Source organism: Poecile atricapillus, chromosome 3, assembly GCF_030490865.1.
Source record: "Poecile atricapillus isolate bPoeAtr1 chromosome 3, bPoeAtr1.hap1, whole genome shotgun sequence".
NCBI lineage: Eukaryota > Metazoa > Chordata > Aves > Passeriformes > Paridae > Poecile > Poecile atricapillus.
In genome coordinates this window covers 16,347,429-16,368,134 of record NC_081251.1, presented here as the reverse complement: position 1 = coordinate 16,368,134, position 20,706 = coordinate 16,347,429, and the positions used below count along the sequence as shown (strand labels likewise).

Sequence of the window (20,706 nt, the reverse complement as noted above, 5' to 3'; positions counted from 1 at the left end):
TGCACTGTTTGTTGGGAAGTTCGTGTTGCTGTATTCCAGATACTGTGAAAACCCACCTGGCCTTTTGTGGAGGGTTTGTCTTCTTTTTTATTTACAAAAACGAAACAGCTCTTTCAGACCCTCCCTTTGCAGTGGAATGGGTGAAAACCATGTGGTGTGTCTCCAGAATGATCAGAGCACAAATCATCTCACCTGTTTCTGATTGTTTATGAAGTAGGTGCTCATGTCTGATGCAGCAGACTAGACTCCAGTCATTACATCTGAGGAACAGGAACAGAGGCTTCACTAATCTGAAATCAGATGTCAGCCTCAGGGTGACACCAACCACACCCCAGCAGTCCTTATGTCTCTCTGAGGACTGCTAAGCATATCAAGAAAATGAGCTTAGACTTAGAGCAGTCACAATGCATTTATCTATGGTCTACCATGTTCTCCACCATTTTTTCTTCCATTTTCATGGACGTTGTTGCTGAAGCCCTGGTTTTCTTGCATCCTTACCATTTCTAGCCACGGTTTTAACAACCTTTGACATTATCTATATCCAGGTTCCATTATACATCTAGCTTCCATTTTGCCTGGAACTACCCACTTTTTGAGACATCCCTTCACAAAGGCTGGTAGTGGTTAATCTCACATGTCAGCTTGGAATCTAATTTGATGAGTGCACCATGTCTCAAAGTCCTGAAATGCCAATGAAAATCAGTTACTTTCTGCATGCAGATGAGTAGTCCAGTGGAAGAAATACACTATAACCTGTCTCCATAGCACATCCAGCTTGGCTCTAGCATTTACAGAGAATGTTAAATCCTACACCAAGAGGATATTATGGGACATCCAAAATGCTGAGCTAAATGACCCTTACTTCTGATGTATTAGTCTCCAGGAGTGAAGGAGCTATGAGAGACAGAGCCTCTGGATATTTCTATACCAAAACAGATCCAGGAAACTGAGAGCAAGGAGACAGAAAGTATCAAAAGATTTTACAGCTATTACCTTCTGCTGCTTTCCAACTTGATTCCAATATTTTATCTCACAATACTAATTCTAATTCTAATCTACTCATTTCTAATAAGAATGCTATCCTTGTTAAATATACATATTTTAATCAATTACTTGCTGAAAAGGCTATGGGATGATATAAACCAGAAAGCAGAGTAGACAAGCAGTTAATTCATACTGTTGGAGCATCCTTGGTACATGGAGATTTACGATATGTGAACATTTAACGTTTCAACACAAAGATAAGAATTTATGGTTTATTTATGTTTTGCAATTGCTTAGATCATTGCATATGCACTTTCTGGCTTCACTAAAGACAAGCTAAATACAAGGGACCAATATTATTACAATGGATGGAAACTTAATGTCCACTGAAGCCATTGACCTAATTAAATATATAGAGCTACCTAAATGTATCAACAAAGGTCTACCTTTGAAAATGATAATGCAATGCCTATTTGAGAATATAAAACATGCTCCCACAAACACGTGGAGTATCAGTGACACTGATGAATGAGTATTAGCATTTCAATGATGAAATGAGAAGACATGAGTGAACACCACCTGATACTGTAAATAAGCATGATTCAGAGAGAGGAGGAATAATTTTCTATCTACAGTCTAATCATGACCTCAGTCCTGACCTGAAAAGACCACTTTCCTTAGTGATTAGATCAGAGTTAATCCCACTGTGGCATGCACCCAGGTGTGTTGAACTGTGCTGAAGTGGTTATGTGACAAATGCTGGTTTTTTAATATTCAAAAGCAAGGCCAGGAATATCTTGCAAACTAAACTCAATTTGGGCACAGCAAGAATCCATTATTTTTAACTCTTTTAAGCAACCACACCTGAATTTCATGCAGCATATTTTAATATCTTAACAAGTGTTCCAATTTACTTGGTTTTCTATAAATATTATTCATTACTAGAACTGCTTTGTGATCTTTAAAACTCTGTTTTTTCAAGAATATATATGTGGTGCTTTATGTGTCCAGAACACTATTGGGCTGCCAAGTATACAGCATTCTGCTGATAAAGGCACTGCAATGGTAATTCACAGTCCCAAGCCAAGCCCTCCAAATACCAAATACCATGGTCACAATGCAACTATGGCTATTGCCTAAACTTGTTCCATATAAAAGTACATTTCATCTCTTGATGCAGTTATCCATCCAGACCAACTCAGCTAAACTGCCTGACTTGAGACTTTTTTAAAATCCATTAAATTAAATTTTTAATTTTTTTAAAATAATCTCTGATCCCTGGCAGTAATACACTTCAGCACCTGAAACGTTTATCCTTAAAGCATGAAGTAGAAAAGAACTAACCACATGCTGCAACAGTGAACGGAGCAACCTCCTGCAGTCATTCAGGAGGACTGTGTTCTCAAGCAAACAAACTAAAAAAAAAGCATCTTTTAAGTCTCAAATCTCAGCCAGACAAGATATCAACATGAATCTGTAGTAATACATACAAGGTCTAAGGTTCAGCAGACAGTGTACCCAGGCTCTAAAATCAAGGATAAGCACAACAGTAGCAAATTGTTGCAATATCTTGATCCTACAGCTGACTGATCCCACAGACTTGTGAGTGGATTGTAGATCCTGAATCCCTCCCTATCCTGCTCTGACCCGCAGGGCCACAGAACTGCCTTCTACCACGTGTAGAATCTGGAAGCCTGGTGTGGCTGCAGGCCTGACATTCATATTCTCGTACAGAATCATGGAATCATTAAGGTTGGAAAAGACCTCCAAGACCATCAAGCCCAACCTTTGTCCAAACACCACCAAGCCAACTAAACCACAGTAATAAGTCCAGTCATTACTTGATCACTTCCAGAGGTGTTGACTCCACTACCTCCCTGGGCAGCCTCCAATATTTGACCATCCTTTCAGTGAAAAAACTCCTCTTGATGTCCAACCCAAACCTCTGCTGCCACAGCTTGAGGCTGTCTTTGGTATTCATTAGGATTTATTCATTGAGATGTTTCCAGATGTAAATACATGACTATCACAATGGGATTTTGTGTACCCCTATTCTACCAAAACATTTAAAAGTAGTAAGCGCTCTTTGAAGAGCCTCACTCATGCAGCAGCATTCAGGTCTGATGAGAACAGTTTTCACTAAGTGGTCACAAAGTGCTTTTATTTTAAATGTCACTGTCACAGTGGCACAAGAAAAATCAATTTTGATTAAGCATCTGCGATATTAGGGTCAGATTTAAGAGACACAACCTCATCTGAGATGAATTAATACATATCTTTCTTAAATACAGAAATTTCCCCTAATTTTGCACTAGCCATCAATTTGATTTCAATATTACACTTTGTAACTGGATGGGTCCAGTGACAGGTCCACTCTCAAGAAAGAACTGAAATAAGTGGACTGACTTGTGATGCACTTCTGCACACCAGTAAAAACACAGAGCAATGGCAAGCTGAAATTTAGGTACCTAAAAATATATACTAAGGTACCATTCTTGTTACTGTAGTTCAGACTTGCCAGGCACGATATTTCGTATAATAAATACTTCTTTTCACATTGATATGAGAGAGACAAGTCCAGAAGTCCAGAAATATTGATGACATCTGGGGAGGAAGTACTTCTCACTCCATACCTGAACACTGCTACTGACCTTCCCTCTGGCCCTGCATCCTTTGAACTACTCTGAATTGTTTATCAAAATCACAAACAAGAAACAAGTCAATTACACTCTTAGAGCATAAAGTTCTGAGCCCTGATTACATATGTATGAGGAATATTTACTTTTTAATCAGGGTTGACTGTGGGGTGTGGAGGTAAGGCTATTTTGAAGATTAATTAGTTAATATTTGTACATTGCTTTGAAGATGCAAGATACTAAGTATTTTTATGGCACCCAGCTAATGTCCTTAACTCTTTCAGCAGTGCTGATGTCAAGGCCTTGAAAAGTGGTTTATATGAAAACATCTGAGTTGTTTTCATATAAGCCTTTGGAGGCTGTATCGATAAAGTGCAAAGACAGAATTTTCAGGTTTGGTCCCAAATCCTCTTCCATTTGTGCCAAATCCTGCCAGCAAATGATACATTTTGAAAACAGGTAGTGGGATAACATACACTTTTACATCCTTCTGATTCAGCATTTGGGCTTAACAAAGATGAGTGGCTTACATGTTACAAACAAGGTATATCTGTTCTCGTGACAGCCCGCTGAAGAAAACTACGAGCTTCCATGTTCATTTTGCAGATGAAGTGTTCTGAAAACCTTAGGTTTTTGAAAATTTGGACCTTTCTCCTATCCAGGTGGCTAAATCCCACAGTGGGATTTAGGTGCATAAGTGTTTTCTGGATCTCAGTCTGTGTGAATTGCACAAGGTCAAGCATAGATCATACCTTTACTGTAAAGGGAGAAAAGAGTTCCAGAGTGCTCTAACCACAGCTTTATTCCTCCTTTCCTATAACAAACAGATGAGTTCCCATGTTTTGCATTAGGACAGTCATTTTAAAATAAGAGTTAAGGAGTTTAGCTTTATTTAGTCTCATCAAAAGTCAAATCCATGCAGAGGATCTGAGGTCATGAGAAGACACAAGCACAATCCCTTTCTTAGGCAAGCACAGAATGTAAAATCACAGGGGATATTCAAACCTTGGGATGTACCAACTGCATCCCTTTTGTATACCACACAGCAGCTGGCCAGAGCACAACATCAAACCCCAGGAGGAAAATGGCTATTCTGACAGCCACAATACTGGTGTGCATCTGCCACTGTGAGAAGGGGAGATTATGAAAGCAGGAAAAACAATAAAAGTGGCACACTGGTGCCAGTCTGATATTCCAAGATCCATCCTCACGAAAGTTAAGAGGCCTCTTGGCATATGGCTTCAGCTGAGACCCTGGGTAAAATAAAACCCCAAGGTCTCCAGCTGAAAATACAAATGACAAAAAAAGAGAAATTTCTGGAGGAGAGAGAATGGAGTGAGCCACCATGCATGTAACTGGCATTTAAAATCAGAAAACAAATGGAAATCTTGTTATCATCAATTATGACAAAACATAATGTCACATAAAAGCTCAAAAATGTAAAAGACAAGGTCCTTTGACTAAATATGCTCTAGCTGCATCCAGCACAAATTACACAGGCTGGAAAACTAAGCAGATTCTTACAGGATCAGGTATTATGTGAAGTGTTCAGGATTTGGGTTAATGAATAGTGTTCTCCAGATGTTCCATCATTGTTCCAGAGTGGGAGGAAAACTGGCTGCAGACCAAATCAAATTTTTATACTCCTCTTAGATAGTGCCAGACACTAAGATTTCACCAATATAACATCTGAGGCACAGAGACAATGCACCATGGTTGGATAACCCTGTATTCAATCCATTTCGCTGAAGACAGGACAAATAAACTAAGAATCAGAACATTCAATGAGTCATATCAAAGGTATAAATTGAAAGTCAACACTTGTACTGCATATAATCTAGCTGAAAAAGAATTTATAGTCTGGAATTTCCCATTTAAACACTGCTGCTGCATCTTGCAGATATAATCCAAATGCTAACTTTAAGCACTGCCAATCCTTTTGAGTTTGGTTTTCTGCTTACTTTATAATGTCTTTAGGATGCACATCCTTCTCCAGAGTAATGGAGAGTTTGAAAAAATAAATTCCTAAAAATGCCTAGTTTGCTTAGAAAAAGAGTACCAGTTAGTGTTTACTAAGGAGCTAAGATCAGCTTAATTTTTTTAAACATTTCATTCTTTCTTTGTTAACAGAGTTAAACAAGAAAGTTTCTGGAATATGCAGAAACAGAGATCACTAGAGACAAAAAAAGGCAGCCAGCATAACACTAGAAATGCCTAAGAGGTGATGACAGGAATAAAGCGTCAGCATCTACATTGGCCAACAAAAACCCACTACAAGATATAAACCAAGATTTTCAAAAAATACACAGAGATTAATAATCATTTGCAAGTGCATTTTGAGTGCATAGATGATCCACGTGCTGAGCAATAGGAAAACTGATGCCAGGGAAAAGGGTGCATTTGGGCAATGAGTTGCAGTTTTGAGGCTTAAAATTAGACTGGATGAGGTCTGAGACTGAAAAGCTAGGATCCAGTTCAGTTACACTAATCTGATTTGGTCCACACTTGTGCTTAAACTGATCATTTAGCCTAAAGGATTGAAGGGGTGTGTGTGTGTGTGTGGGTGTGTGTGTGTGTGTGTGTGTGGGTGTGTTTGTGTCTACATGTCTGCTTGCTTCTGGGAACACATCCATAAGACCTAAACACCTGCACAGATGTTTTTTACACCCTCTGAAATCAGGTCAGCAGTGAACATTCACTGGGCATGAAACAACATTAAACTATAAAACATTCCCTGCCTGGTCTGGTGAGAATTTCAGTTTTGTGGCACAAGCAAGCATCTGGGAGTACTGTAGATATACTCACTATGAGTATTTGATGTGCTGCTTCAAAGGTGGGTGGCCTTTCTCTACTGGCACACATCTGGGGGTCATACAACAGAAGATAAAACAAAAAAAGGAAGAAGATTCCATTGGACTGCTGCCCAAGAATAGATCCTGGCTGTGATCCTCTTAAAGCCCAAGGGATGTACCAGGGGTGCAGTAAAAACTTCTTTGGCTTCAGGAACAGAACAGAACCTGGAGGTAGGAAGCTCCTGCACCATGATGGATAGGGAGATGAGACAGGAGGTGTGGGACAGCTGACTGAACACCATGCATGGAGCACATACCAAATTTAGCTTGTGCTAAGCCTAGGGCTGCATCTTCTCTGGATTCAGCAACAACATGCATCAGGACAGTAAGAACTAAAATATTGTCACACCATTGAGAATTCGTGGAAATGTATCTTGTTTGAGTACATCAATACTGAAATTCACCCATAACATAGTGCTTAGATGATATTCCCTTATAAACCAAATCTAACCAAACAAAACAAAATAAAACAAATTTAAAGAAACCCACCCAAAATTTTTAAACTTTAAGGAGACCAAGAAATTCTCACCTTTCACTTCTCCAGTTGCAGAAACATGTCATGTAAGTGAAACAGTATTGACTGTTTCTTAAAAGGAAAGATCATTTGCATAATACAAAGTAAGAGTTTCACAAAGCCTATTTTTATGTGAGTAACAATGTAGCAATGTAGCAAGATGATAAAGAAGGTGCTATAGACTTAGAAACTCAGACTTCAGGTCTTGTTGACCTGTAGGTGAAAGATTTGAACTGTATGTATTCACCTGGGGAATATCTTGCCTTTTAAACATAAAGCATGCTCTCTTCTGCCTTCATTTGCCTAAACAGATCTTGAATTTCCATTCAGCTCTAGCTTGTTGGTTTATTTCTTTTTAAGTACTTATTTACAAATTAGACTTCTTGAGAGTAAACTATCTGAGGACTTACACTCCCCTCTCTTCAAACATATGTGATAGATCTAATTATTTTTCTGTAAAACTACAACCAACCTTCTAAATAATGACAATCATTAGAAAACATTAGGGTCTCTCACTTATAATCTTTGCCAACTGCTGATAACATTTTATTACTGCTTAGAAAGGTTGATTAAAGCTTGTAATAGATTTAGCGAGGGTGAAAGATTAACAAAAAGGTATTTATGATAGAAACACTAAAACATAAAATGTTCTCAGTAAACACTTGGAAAAAAAAACATCCCTGTGACATTTATAGAGATTGCTCAAGATACAGTTTTTCATCTGCACAATGAAACCGATTACAAGTTCCTACATGCTAGGGAAAAAAAAAAAGACAGAAAGGGAGAGGAGCACATTACCTTTGCATGTCTGGTGTCAAAGCAAATGAGAAAGTGCTCTTCAAAAATAAACCATCTGAAACCCCTGAAGGAGCTCCTGGGAGTGCTCTTTGACCATTTGGACAAGCTCCTTTGAAACTACAGCAATGAAAATTAAAACCAGGCTGGATAAGAAGGTAGTGTCTAAGGGGTATATCTTTAAGCCTGGCCTTGGCCTCAGCCCAGCCCCACACCCCAGCATGGGGCAGCAGACCCTGGTGGGGCTGGGCACTGCAGAGCACAGCAACTGAACACAGCCTGACTGGCACTTTGTGACAGGCTGGCAAGATGGACAGCCAGGTTTTCCCCCTGCTCATCATTCACTGGGAGAACCTGCTGCCAACAGCCCAGCACATTTCAGTATGGAGAGGTTACTAAGGACGGAGAGAACTGCAAGAGCATTTGGAAGTAACCACATCCCTCACCAGCACTGACCTGCTGAGAGATCCCGTCATCCTCTGGAGACACTGACCTTGCAGTGCGCAGCAAAGACTGAGTGCTGGTGCCTCAGGTGAGAACATGCATTTCTGTGGCATATTGCTGTCTCCCTCAAACATCCTGTCATTTAGCCAGTCATAGGGGCTACTTGCACTTACTAATTCAATGGACAGCAGGATCAGCTTGCTCTTCACTTCAGAACAGCCTCTGCTGAGGTCAGTGTGAAGGACCTGATGCAGATGAGAAGCAAGGATCCAAACTCAACAGTTACAACCCCAAGCCAAGGATGTGAATGCTTGAGAGCATTCAGATGAGAGCTTCAGCTGTCCTAGCTCAGTCCTGACCTTCTGCTGCCTGCTCTGCCTCTCTCTATGTCCCTAGCCAAGGAGATGGAGCAGGAGGGTTCATCTGGTTTCCACAAGCCTGTGGCTCACCTTTGTGAAATAAGCAGAGGTCCGTTCCAATAAGATGGAGTCACAGCATGCTGAGAAAGACAAGATACCAGAAATGACATTGGGAGGACTAACTGGTCCAGACTACCTACCTTAAGGCAACAGAGCAGGACTAGATGACCTGGCAAGGTCTTTTCTGACCTGATTCTGTAACACTCTCCACAAATAATCTTCTGGGTTTTTTTAAACAATGGACCAATATTTATCAGCACTCCACAACTGACTGACACCACAAAAATCATTTACCAGGAATAAATGACCAGACAGATCACAGTCAAAACCAAACACATTTAAAAATAAAAACAATTTCTGTGCTATGCATGCCTTGACACATCTATAGCCAAATATACATACACAGTCTGCAAACACATTAATGTGTAGCCACATTCACATCAGAGAGGTCAAACTGTGGTGAAACAGAATGAGCTTGTGGTTAATCTGAGCAGAGAGCCACTGTCTGCAGCCTGTGAAAATGTTAGTAGATTAAAGCACTGCAAAGTGGATGATAGATTATAGAACCAAGTTAACCTGCCCCAAACCATTCCTCAAATGCACCACACAGGCAACACTCATTTCAGGCATGATTCACAGCTTTCATGTTGAAAAGTGGAAAATTATTTTTAATAATAAGTGATGGTCAAAGCTAAGGTTGTTAGTTATACCAGAAGCTGTAAACCCAAACCTGCCTCAGGTTTAACTGTATCCTCCTGTGCCACAGCCAACATATTGTTCAAATACAACTTCTGAGATTAGGTTATGTAGTGGCACTTTTTTCCCTCATTCTTTCATACACTGGAAATGAATAAAGCCTTGACAAAAATATTTCCAGGCTATATAAAGATACACAAAGAGTAATAAATGTAAACAAAAATCTCATGTTTATGTGTTGATGTAGTGAGTCAGAATAAACATGACAGCTTTACCTGAGAAGTTAGAGTCTGAAAACAAACATCTTATGTTTGCCAACAGGCACAGAAGATTTTTAAAAGAAACACCAAAAATAAACTTAGCAACATACTTTACAACTCCCACAGGTAAGCCTCATTCACCCAGGCAGACTCACCAAAGACAAGAAAAAGGCAGAATCCTGTAATGCTGGGTGCTGAGCATCCCTCGGGCCCTGTATTCCACATGCTGCATTTATCCCACATAGCTGCCACTTGAAACCTGTCCCTGAAGGGCTTGACAGCAATCATTGTCCTGAAAACAATAACAAATTCGAAGTTCAGCAAAGGCTAGCATAGTGAACTAAACCCACAGAGCCAACACAGGAAAGAAAGAGACTGGAATATGTGCAGTTATTTATTTCCAGCTTTTATACACTGGACATCAGCTCAGGCAGGATGTGACATAGAACACTATGGTAAGGACTTGAACCTCATCAGGGAGGGCTGTTAGCCTCCTCTATCTCTTTGGTAATTCTGTTCCGACCTCTGTGACACCTGAATTCCTTGTATATGATCCAGAAAGATGATTTTCTACCAGGGGAACAAGGAAGACCAGGGGATTGTGAAAGACACTGCTAACCCTGGATTGTGATAATGGAAAGTTAATTCCACATAGACTAAACCATTTTGGAGTAGACAATGGGCAGAGTACTTCCACCTGGCAGAAATTCCAGTTTGACTATGACAAACCATGGAAGAAATAGGGGAAATTTTGAAAGCTGGGTATTATGAGTAACATACCTTTAATCAAAGAACAGATAAAAGATCAGAAATCCCATGAAAGCCACAAAAACTTCCATACTGTCAGTGTCTGAACAAAGCTAAATATCCTGAGTTGTAGTTCATCAGATGCAAAAGCATAGGATTAGCAGAGAAATCTGGGTAGGTTAGATTTAGTAGGATGTCTGGCCCCAACCTCAGACAGAAGCAATATTTCACTTTTTACCTCCCATTTAGAAAGTACCACAACACAAATTCACATCAAAAACTCTGGTCTTTTGTCTGTGTCTGCTTGATTCAATAAAACTATAATGGTAAAGTATTTCCCCCTTACATTTAAAACCAAAGGTTAGGAAGCCAGAGGTTAAACCATGAGTTTTTTAATCAAGACTCTTTGCTCTTGAGTGGCAAAGCACAGTTTTTTTCTAGCTTGGGACACAGCTACATAGGCAGAACTATGGCATGTACTAACCACAGCCAGAGAAACTGCACCCTGTCTTTTTTTTTTTTTTTTTTCATTAGTACAGTCATTTTAGGAAAATATGCTGAAATAAATACATTTAAGAAGCAACAGAATAATTGCCCTTCCCAGGGCTCTGAACTCTAATTTTTGCCTCTTCTACTGTAGTATCATTTCTTACACCTCAAGTATCACACATTCACACATTCATTAATGGTGTGTTTCAAGCTGAGGAAAGGGGAGTTATAACATGGCTCTCTGTGTGTTATATCTGGTGGGTTTTATTAGAAAATAAACCCACTCTCTGGCTCTGTGTGTTATACCTGGTGTTTTTTGTTAGAAAGCAAATTAAACCTTAATTCTCCAAATTTACTGCTGAATGACCAGGGCATATTTTTTATCCTTCACTGAGTTCAGTTTGGCATCTTTTGAGGTCAGTGAGAGTTTTTTCACTGAATGTTGAAATACATCGTAATGAATCAATAATTTTCCACAACTGTTTGATAGATGGAAACTCTGCTTTGTTCCACAGATATTAAGAGAACTTTCTGCTATGTTACTCACTTTCATTTTTTCCTATTGACCTGTGTAGACACTCTGCTTGTATCCAGATTTCCAGCAGATTTTTTTTTTTTTTGGTTTAATGAAAATGATCATTCTTCTAGAGAGGTTTCCTTTCTCTTGGTGGCATCTTAGCTGTTGACAAAGTCAGTGGTCTTTGAGGAGTCAGGGCTCCACACATGCTACCCTTAGGGTGGGAGTAAGCTTCCTAGAACAAATCACTACTAGAGGTGATGGTAAAACTCTTTCATTCCCAGCCTAGGGACTCCCTGCTACTTCTGGGCCCATTCTCTATTGTGTCCTTGCAGCATCATCTCTCAGTATTACTCACCATTAATCTTCTTCTACTTCTACTTGAAATGCCAAAAAGCTGAAAAAAATTTGGTGACTCTATTACATTTCTTGAGGAAAAATCACTTAATTTGAAACAATTCCTCATTATTACTTTCTTTCTGTAAGTTCTTTCAATTTAATGAGTTAAGAGTACATAACTTTAGTTCCTGACCTTGAAAGAAATCTGATCCATCATCAGAAATTTTATCTATCTCCCTCTTGCACACACATAGTACAGAAACATATTGGTCAGAAAAGAATAGAAGAATGCATATGCCTATCAAATATGCTCAGGCTTGCAGGAGCTACCAAATATCTTTCTATATACAAGAGGCACAGCTCTTCAAGGAAAGCTAGAGCATGTCAACTGCTTTTTCTGTGCTCCCCCAAAGCCCTGGAAAGGAACACAAAACTTGAGGTTCAATGTCCTTTTTGTCCCTCTGTGTGTGCACAAGACCCCTCTGCCTTGTGCTGATCAACAAAACATTTTATATTAGTATAGTTTTCCTGCTTTAATAGATGCTTTTCTGTCCCACAGTATGCACAGTTGGCGATTTCTGTTGATACGGGAGATCATGAGGACTTAGATGTTACTACATTGTGCCCATATACCAGTTTTCAGAATAGGTTTTTTATGCTAGCCAACATTAGAAATCATCCTCAGCACAAGCCAAGTCAAAAGCAAGGAAAAATACTTATTTATAAAATCCAAAATAAGCAAGAGAGTTATAGAGATTTTTAACATATGGCTTGCAAAAGGAAAGAAAACTTTCTCTAAAATCAAGTCCAAGAGGCCCCACCATCATCTCTTTCCTTCTTGTCTCACTTTGTATCTAACTGCCAAACAAGATCTAAACCACATCTGACCCACAGGGACAGTATCTCAGAGCTGGTGTACACCCTCCACCACAAATACATATTTGCAGAAGGGACCTCACAGCCAAGGAAGAAGGTTAACTTAAAACCCTATACTCCTTCTTGGAGTTTTGCATGAAGGTTCATTCAAATTCATCTCCCCTCCTTCATTCAGGTGTTGGCTTCAATGTCATCTCCCTGGATTATTTACTGGCCTAACATTTTCAAATGCAAATCTCCCTTCAATAGGCCAGGTGCAAATATCTCTTATCCTTTACTGAGCTATCAGTAAATCATTAATCCACAGAGGAGCAAAACACTCCTACTTATCAAGACAAATCTCAGTGTGAAGCTCTTCCAGGCTCCAAATTTCTTATTTCAAATCTGCATATAGATAGACAATCACAGCTGATGCTAACATTAAAGCATGATCTGTGCTTTTAGCGTAGAGGTCTGTGGGATGATTAATGCACTCCAGCTTCTCCCTGAACATTACCTTGAGCCCGATGTGACATGGCCACTAGGCCTGGAGCAAAAGCAGAAAGAGTCCTTGCTGTCAAGTGTGAGAAGGACAAGTGTTGAATAGTTTTCAGGATATTTAGGCTACAGGAATCCATGGCACCTGCAAGAGAGGATTTAAATAGATGTACTCTTCCAGTAGATTCTGACATATATTTATAATACAACATGAATAAAGGGGGGAAAGCCAGAGCAGAATCTAAGCCTAAGAATGTCTTAAGCCTCAGCAACTCCAAGTCACCTTATAAAAAATACCAGAAAGTCAGATGGGACACTGACTTGCAGGCAACCCTTGGACACCCCTAGAGCACAGCTCCTGCCTGAAGCTGACCCAGAGCAGGTGTACTGAGTATCAAAAAGCAAACCCCACTCAGCTGTGCCTGCATCAGCACCTCAGCCCCCACACATCAGCCAGCCCGCTCCAGAGAGCAGTCATCTGGAACCAGACCGTGCACCAAGGCCTGCTGAATGTGGAGCTGCGGTGCTGAGTCACCCTGTTTGGGGCTGCCCCCACATTTAAAAACATTTTGGTTATTGATCTAAAGATTCATGACTCACAGGCTCAATATAGTGCTGGGTATAAAAGACTGCTTTGTTCTTGGAAGTGACACATATGGTCTCCTCAGGGCAGCCACCCTCCTCTGCGACACCTGCTTCCTCAGAAGAAACTCCACAAGGAGTTGAAGAGATGCACAAAAATTAAGTAACAGGGGAAGTGGGTTGTGCAGCTATCACTCCATCCATACACTCTTTTCTAGCCTGCAAGGCTTGGATGTGGCAACACTATCCATTCTGTGGTGCATCACAGAGGATTACCATAATGTCTCTTCTCACTTCCCAGGAGATGAAACTGAGATCTCCCGGACCATAAGGGATCATTCACTATGTGAAACTGTCTAACTGAACAGCTTTAAGCCAAAAGAAGAAATCAAATTTGACTCTATACACCTTGACCTGAAGAAGCACTCTCTAAAGCCACAGAAATAACTAGGGGCCAGACTTCAAGGATCTCATCAAATTCATACATGGAAGCAGCTGCTAGTGACCTTGTTGGTGCTCAGTCATGTTCAGAAAATACAAGAGCATACTCTTTCATTGTGCTCTAGCATACTTTCCTTGCCTGGGGAAATTCATTTTGAATGTGTGATGTCTCTTTGAATTAAATGGCACAAGTTTTGTAATCAAGCACTGTTGAGCCAACAGAAGGACAAGGACTTATGGTATTTTAGTGTGGAATACACCAAAAAAAAAGCCAAAAAAACTGGCCCAATATGCTGTAAAAGACCACAATACTTGCATTCATTCATACAAAAATTAAGTATATAATCACATGATGAGCAAAGGACTTCATATGATGGTATACAAATTTAAAACACATACAACCCTATTTAAATAAACTGCACACTCTGCTAGATTCCAAAAAAGATGAAGTTACAGTAATTGTCACTTTCAGCTTTATATAATTTTCCAAATAAAAATGTGAGAGTTGCCATTAACTAGTACTGACAATGCACATACAGTACACACATTTGTCAATTTCATTAACCTTCCAAATTAGGTATTCACGGGGAGCTAATGGCAGCATAACACATCATTACAATATTCAATGCAATTTCATGGATATTATGTATGGGGAGAAATTTTAGGCTCTCTTGTTCTTACAGCTGTTAGAAAATATTATACTTTGCAAATATCACATTAGTGATCGGCAAATGCTAAATAGCAGAATCTGAATAGCTTGAATTATGTCCCACTCTCCCGCCTCTCCTCATCGGGAATTGGGGTTGCCTCTATTTGTGTCATATTTGGCCGTAAGTAAGAAGTGCAAATCATCTGCCTGGACTTTCTACCCTCCTCACCATTGCTAATACAGCTTCCACAGCCCAAATTAGGATCCGCGAGATTTGCTCTTAATTTATCCATTAACTTTCTTAATGACCTTGGGAAAATCACTTAATTTCTTGCATCTGCAACAATTTCTTCTTAACAGGGCCCAGTGCAGATAGAATCTATTACAGACCATAAGGGTCTGAGGTACTGGTGGAAGGGTTAATTTCCTCCTCATAACTCTTAAGGGAGTTTTACTATAATGGGAAGATGAGGTCTTCCAGCTGGAAAGAGAGTGGGAAGGCACTGGATATGAGAAGTAGAATGTAGGTAGGTACAGGAATAAGAAGAAAACAGCAGATACTTTGAATTAACTAAATTAAGGTTTATTTGGTGGTGAGCTGGGAGAAGGTGAGTGCCTCTTCAGAAGAGAAGCAAAATGAAAGTATCTTAAATAAAAGGAGTATTCTTAGGAAGTCAGAACATGCAGGAAAGTAACTTTGTGATGCACAAAATGGAGAGATGGGTTGTAGGATTGTGCATCTCAAAAAGCAGCATGTTCTTACCATCAGCAAATGAATATGAAAGGAAAAGATTGTCCTGCAAGGCCAAAAGTGGACATGAATTACAAAAACCAGATTTTTCAACTTTGATGCACTTTAAACAGTTTTCTTTTCTAGACCTCTTTAAATTCCTCAAACCAGTCATATTTGAATAAAGTCAGCAGGACTGAACCTCACTGAAATTGCTCTAGCTTGAGCAGAAAATCTTTGATTCTAAGACTTTTTCCTCTTTTGAATTAGAAGTGTTTAGAAAACAAAGCATAGGAAATTCTCAATATTTTTCCTTATGATCAGCATTAAAAGGTTTAAAAAATAAAAACCATCAGCAGTTATGGCAAAATAAACAAATTCCCATGGAAGCCATCCCCTAATGAAATGGTCAAGGTTACCCAAAGCAATTTAATTGAGATTTGCCTTCCTGCTTGATGCTGTTTTCCTTGCAGACCCTACACAGAGATCAATATAAGACCTGTTTACCTTGTCAAACAGGTCTAGAGCTAAATGCCCCTGTAGAATTCCTTACCAAAGGAAAGTGGAGTTCTCCATAGGTGGAAGCATGGTGGGCAGCACCAGCACAGTGCTTCTAACCCAGTTCACTATGTTGAAACTTAAAATATCTGAGGTTCTCTGTTCATGGGACATGCTTTGGACGGACCAGCTTCGCAACAGCCAGCTCGTGTTAATTTGAATCACTTTGGTTTGCTTTTCTCACTGTTGCTCTCCCTGCCAAGGGCTGTCAAAACACATTGTCCTGCTTTCAGAAAAGAGCCACATACTGTGTCATGGAGAAATACAAAACACAGCTGATAAAACTGCACAGAAGAGTTCAGCTGTCTTCCCAGTCTACGTATTTAAATAGCATTCTCCTATAGAAGTGAAGCAGTTTGTACATTAATTTGTCTTTCTTCCCCTCCATATGGAACACCTGCTTCACTTAGCCACCTCATTTTGTATTTAGTTTTTTTATTTTAGTTCAGTTTTCCATTTTGAAGACTTGAGTACCAGGAAAGTGAGCTTTTAGCCTATTTCCTCTCAGAAGAGTTAAAGTTATCCATCCAATCAATTCTGGGGGTTTAAAAAAGTACTACAGTGGCAGACTTTTATTGCTCAGTGTCTCAAATTCTTAATGTAACATACAGAGAAAATATACAACGAGATGGGTGACTCTGCATCTCCAATAATACACAGAAATACAAAGTAATGTTCCAGCTTCTTTAAATTCTGGCCAGCACAAAACTGTCTGATAACTAGGAAAAAAAATTAAAATAGAAAACTATATAAAAATAGCAAAATAAATAGCAACACTTTTTTCTTATAGTTGGAGATTTACTACAGACAGAAAAAGAGCAATCTTTGACATAGGAGAGAGGGAATATTTTTAATAACATGCCGTGCCAATTTGGCTTGCTCTTCCTATGCATAAAGTATCCTGGTGTCCTTTAAATTAAAAAAAAAAAAAAAGTTCAAGCCGGACAGAAGTGCCAGCAAATGTTATAAGCCAGTGGATAGTGGGTGGGTGGTGTGAAAACGTTTCATAAATGCTAACAGCAACCCTGTTGTGAACCAAACAGCTGTGCACAGAACACAGGTGTGCTGCACAACAAGGGCTATTCATGCCTTCCCACAGGGCGCTGGCCAGGTTTGCAGAGCCACAGCTGACCACATAAAGCATTGAGGATGGAAAAGGCTGGGAGTGAAATGTCCACTAAAAGTGTAAACACCGGACACCACACACACACACACACACACACACACACACACATTTTTAGCACGTTTTACTCACTGCTGTAATGGAAAGAGGTAAGAAAAGCCTATTCTGCTGTGGGAAGCAGAGAATATAATGTCATCAGAAGTTAATAGGAATGTTGTATGCATGAAAAAATAGGTAAATAAAACAGAATTGGGATACGGCACAAGCCAAAATATTCATAATTTAACTGAACATATTGTTCCAATAAATTCTTTCTCCAATGTATCAAAGACATTTGTAACTATAGAAAATATAGAAGATATTCCAAATAATGCTGGCATAGGGGGTTACAGATTCTCTTTCCTTCTACAAACCTCCAAGAGAGAAGACAAATTTCAGGAAAGTAAAATATTATGGTTAAAAATTAAAACCATTTCCCTTTCATATGCTCTGCATAAAGTGTTTTTGCAGCTTTTCTTCCACAAATATTAGCGCAGTAAAGATTGGGGGAATGGTTGGGTTTTGTTTCCTTTTCTTTTTTTAAACAGGATTTTAGGAAATGGTTTAAAAAACAAGTGAAACAATAATGATATTCAGGAATCCCTAAATTCTAATTCTGGGTATAGAAATCCTGTGTAGGGCATTTCACTTGAACAGACAAGCAAATACTATGATTCAGTTGCAAAAGGTAGAATACCCCTGTGTAAAAGCAAAGGACTGCCTGCCAAAGCAGATCTTCTCTATCTATTGCACCTATTACAAAAAGTAAATTATTTATTTGTTAAAAATACAGTCTCCAGATACAATATTTGTAGACATATGGTATAGATGAGGAATGAATGCTTGTTGTAGGTACAGAAAAGCCACTTTTCATGAAAAAAACATGGTAATAAAAATGCAGCATACCATAACCATGATGCCGACTAATATCTCCACATTTAAAATTCTCACCAGGCAGTTCAAGGTGAAATGTCAGACAACACCAGCTTTGACACAGCAAAGTGCTGTCTGATTTCTACCACTGCTGGTACTCCTGGCTTCATTTCTGCTTTCAAAACAGACTACAATTTATTGAGACTCAACAGGGTTGGTGTGTCAGCTAATAAAGTGACTCTATGACACAAATATGATATATCCATAATAAAGTGAATAAGTGACTCACTAAACATAGAAAATCTTCCAATTCTCCAAGTACCCTTTTGCATGAACACAGTGAAGAGCCCTAGTTCCTCTTTGCATGATAGCCCCATTTCAAAAACATTTAAATATTGAACCAAAAATCCTGTTTGTTGCAGATGTAGGGCCTCAGTACAACTGTTAGAGATGAGCAAGAGCAGCATCAGAGATAGGTTCAGCGGGTGTTGCAGCCGCACATCTTTGTCTCCTGGCGGAGGAGGCCTAGATGTGTATCTGCCCAACGCTCAGAGTGTGGCTGTCCCACCCCATGAGCAGCAGCTGGTGGTCAGCCTCCTGAACCACACATCAGAAAATAGCACACACGAGCCCTGCTGTTTGTGCATTATGGCCACTATGTGGGTTAAACTGAACATCCTCTCTCACCAACTACAAAGGTCTAGAGAAACTCTTTTATCGCATTGTTATTTTTGCTTTCTTCTAAGATGGCCCCAGCTGTCGCAGGAAAATGGGTCCCAAGATCAACCAAGATCAGCAATTTGCATGTTTGTTTTTGATGCTATTTGAAAAGATGATTAAAAATCCAGTGTTTGACACTATTAAAACACTTGCAACTAAAAAATGGCCTGCAGGTCTTCACTCATCCAGTGAGCACCAGCAGCTGTGCTCCAGAGGGACACGCATTTCTCATTAGTCACAATTTTGCCCATAAACCTCAAGAAACTGAGCTATCTCAGGAAACCTGAGTGTAGTTCACACTCTACCTCTATTAAGTCCCTAGCCTCTCTGCCAAGCTGGTAGAAAGTGCCTGAAGTGGCTGATTACCCAGATTTGGCCTGAGATTCCCAATTTATCACCTCTAATCCAATAAATATTTAATATATTCAACCAGAGGAATTAGTTCTGCTTCTTCTCACTGTTATTCCTGCATGAGTCTACTGATGTTGCAGGTATTTAGTCACACTTTCTTGTCTATAAAATATGCTGTAGAAATTTAAGTAGTGCTAAGGCAAAAATAGTGTAAAGATTGGCTAGCAGCTTGTAATTAGGAACATTTCATTCGTCACAGCTTACTTAGAAGTGATTTACACTTGCCTCAAAATGTTGAGCAAACCTGAAGCACATGCTCACAAAATTCTCAAATTCCTTTTGGAGATCTCCCTGTAACTGACAAACCCAGCTTCCTTCCAAAAGTACCAGAATTTCATGTCTAACAACTGAATTATATCTATCTGCCTTACAGCACTGCTGTAAGCCAGCATCCTGTATTTAAAGAGCAACTGAGCAAATTACAGGACCATTGGATCTACTGTCTCTCAGTAAGTGCTGGTACTATACTGGAACCAACACATTTGGCTTATATAGGATGTAAATTGTTACAATGATAAAAACCTTGAGAAAGGTTTTCAAATACTAGAGCAGCTGAGGTTCTGGACTGTCATATTTGTCAAAAAATTGTTTAAACAATGGCACTGGCTCTCCATTTATTTAATTGCTACAGGTTTACTCTAGCTATGCTTGAGCAAAAGCAAGACCAATTCCAACCCAAGCAGACCTAACACCTTTAAAAGGAAACCTTCACACTGACATTCTCATATTAAACCTTCCAATTAGTCTTACAGAAACCCTATTTTTATGCTTTTTCATGTGGAAATGAATGACTTGCTGGTTTTTTGTGTGATAATTGAGCTAAGCAACAATTATTACTTTGTGTCCTCAGCTGTGGAAAGGACAGAGTTGAGTTACTTCAGTTCATTCCCTTTCCTTTCTCTTTGGAATTATAAGTTATATATTTTTGTCTTTAGAAGAAGTTTGCAACCAGAAATAAATCAAATTAATCTAATATTTGCCTCACCTAAATATTAATATAGAAATTCAATTTCTAACCTCAAACAGAGATAAAACTTTGCACTCATTTGGTTTCTTCAAAATTGTTGATACGTTTTTCAAATCCAGATCAAAATTTGCCCTTCAGTTTCTTAGAGAGATCTGTACTTAAGGGTTAAGAAAAAATACGAACAGAACAACTGCTGTGTAAAGGAGAGACACAGCATGTGAAAAATAAAATCCTTGTTCAAAAGTTGCATTTATTAAAGAACAGTGATTTTATAAAGTTCTTAGAGCAAGCTTCCAGATAAATTAAATCATGAATTAATATAAATTATACAAGTTATCTTTACAACAATAGATTAGTATACTATTAAGTCACACATATTATCTTCTCATTATTTATTACAGTGGTGATCCCAATAGCACTGGTATAACTAATGCCACAGCAAAAATTCAAAGCCCAGCAAAGCCTTCCATGTACAAATCACACTAATCACTTCTTAGGAGCAGATTACCTTCAAATGAGAAAATGTGAAGAAATTGCACCAACTGCAGCAAACAAAAAACCCACTAGT

The 20,706-nt window shown here is 39.1% G+C and overlaps 1 long non-coding RNA gene across 1 annotated transcript in view; it reads right to left on the bottom strand.

Annotated features, from left to right (window-relative positions):
- The window catches only part of LOC131577872 (uncharacterized), a 104,456-nt gene extending 91,296 nt beyond the window's left edge, over window positions 1–13,160 (bottom strand). Inside the window, exons 1-2 of the long non-coding RNA XR_009277328.1 lie at window positions 13,065–13,160; window positions 11,712–11,750 (exon numbers count right to left, since the gene is read on the bottom strand). This is a non-coding gene — a long non-coding RNA (uncharacterized LOC131577872). The remainder of the gene's footprint in view (window positions 1–11,711; window positions 11,751–13,064) is intronic.
- Window positions 13,161–20,706: the final 7,546 nt, after the last annotated feature.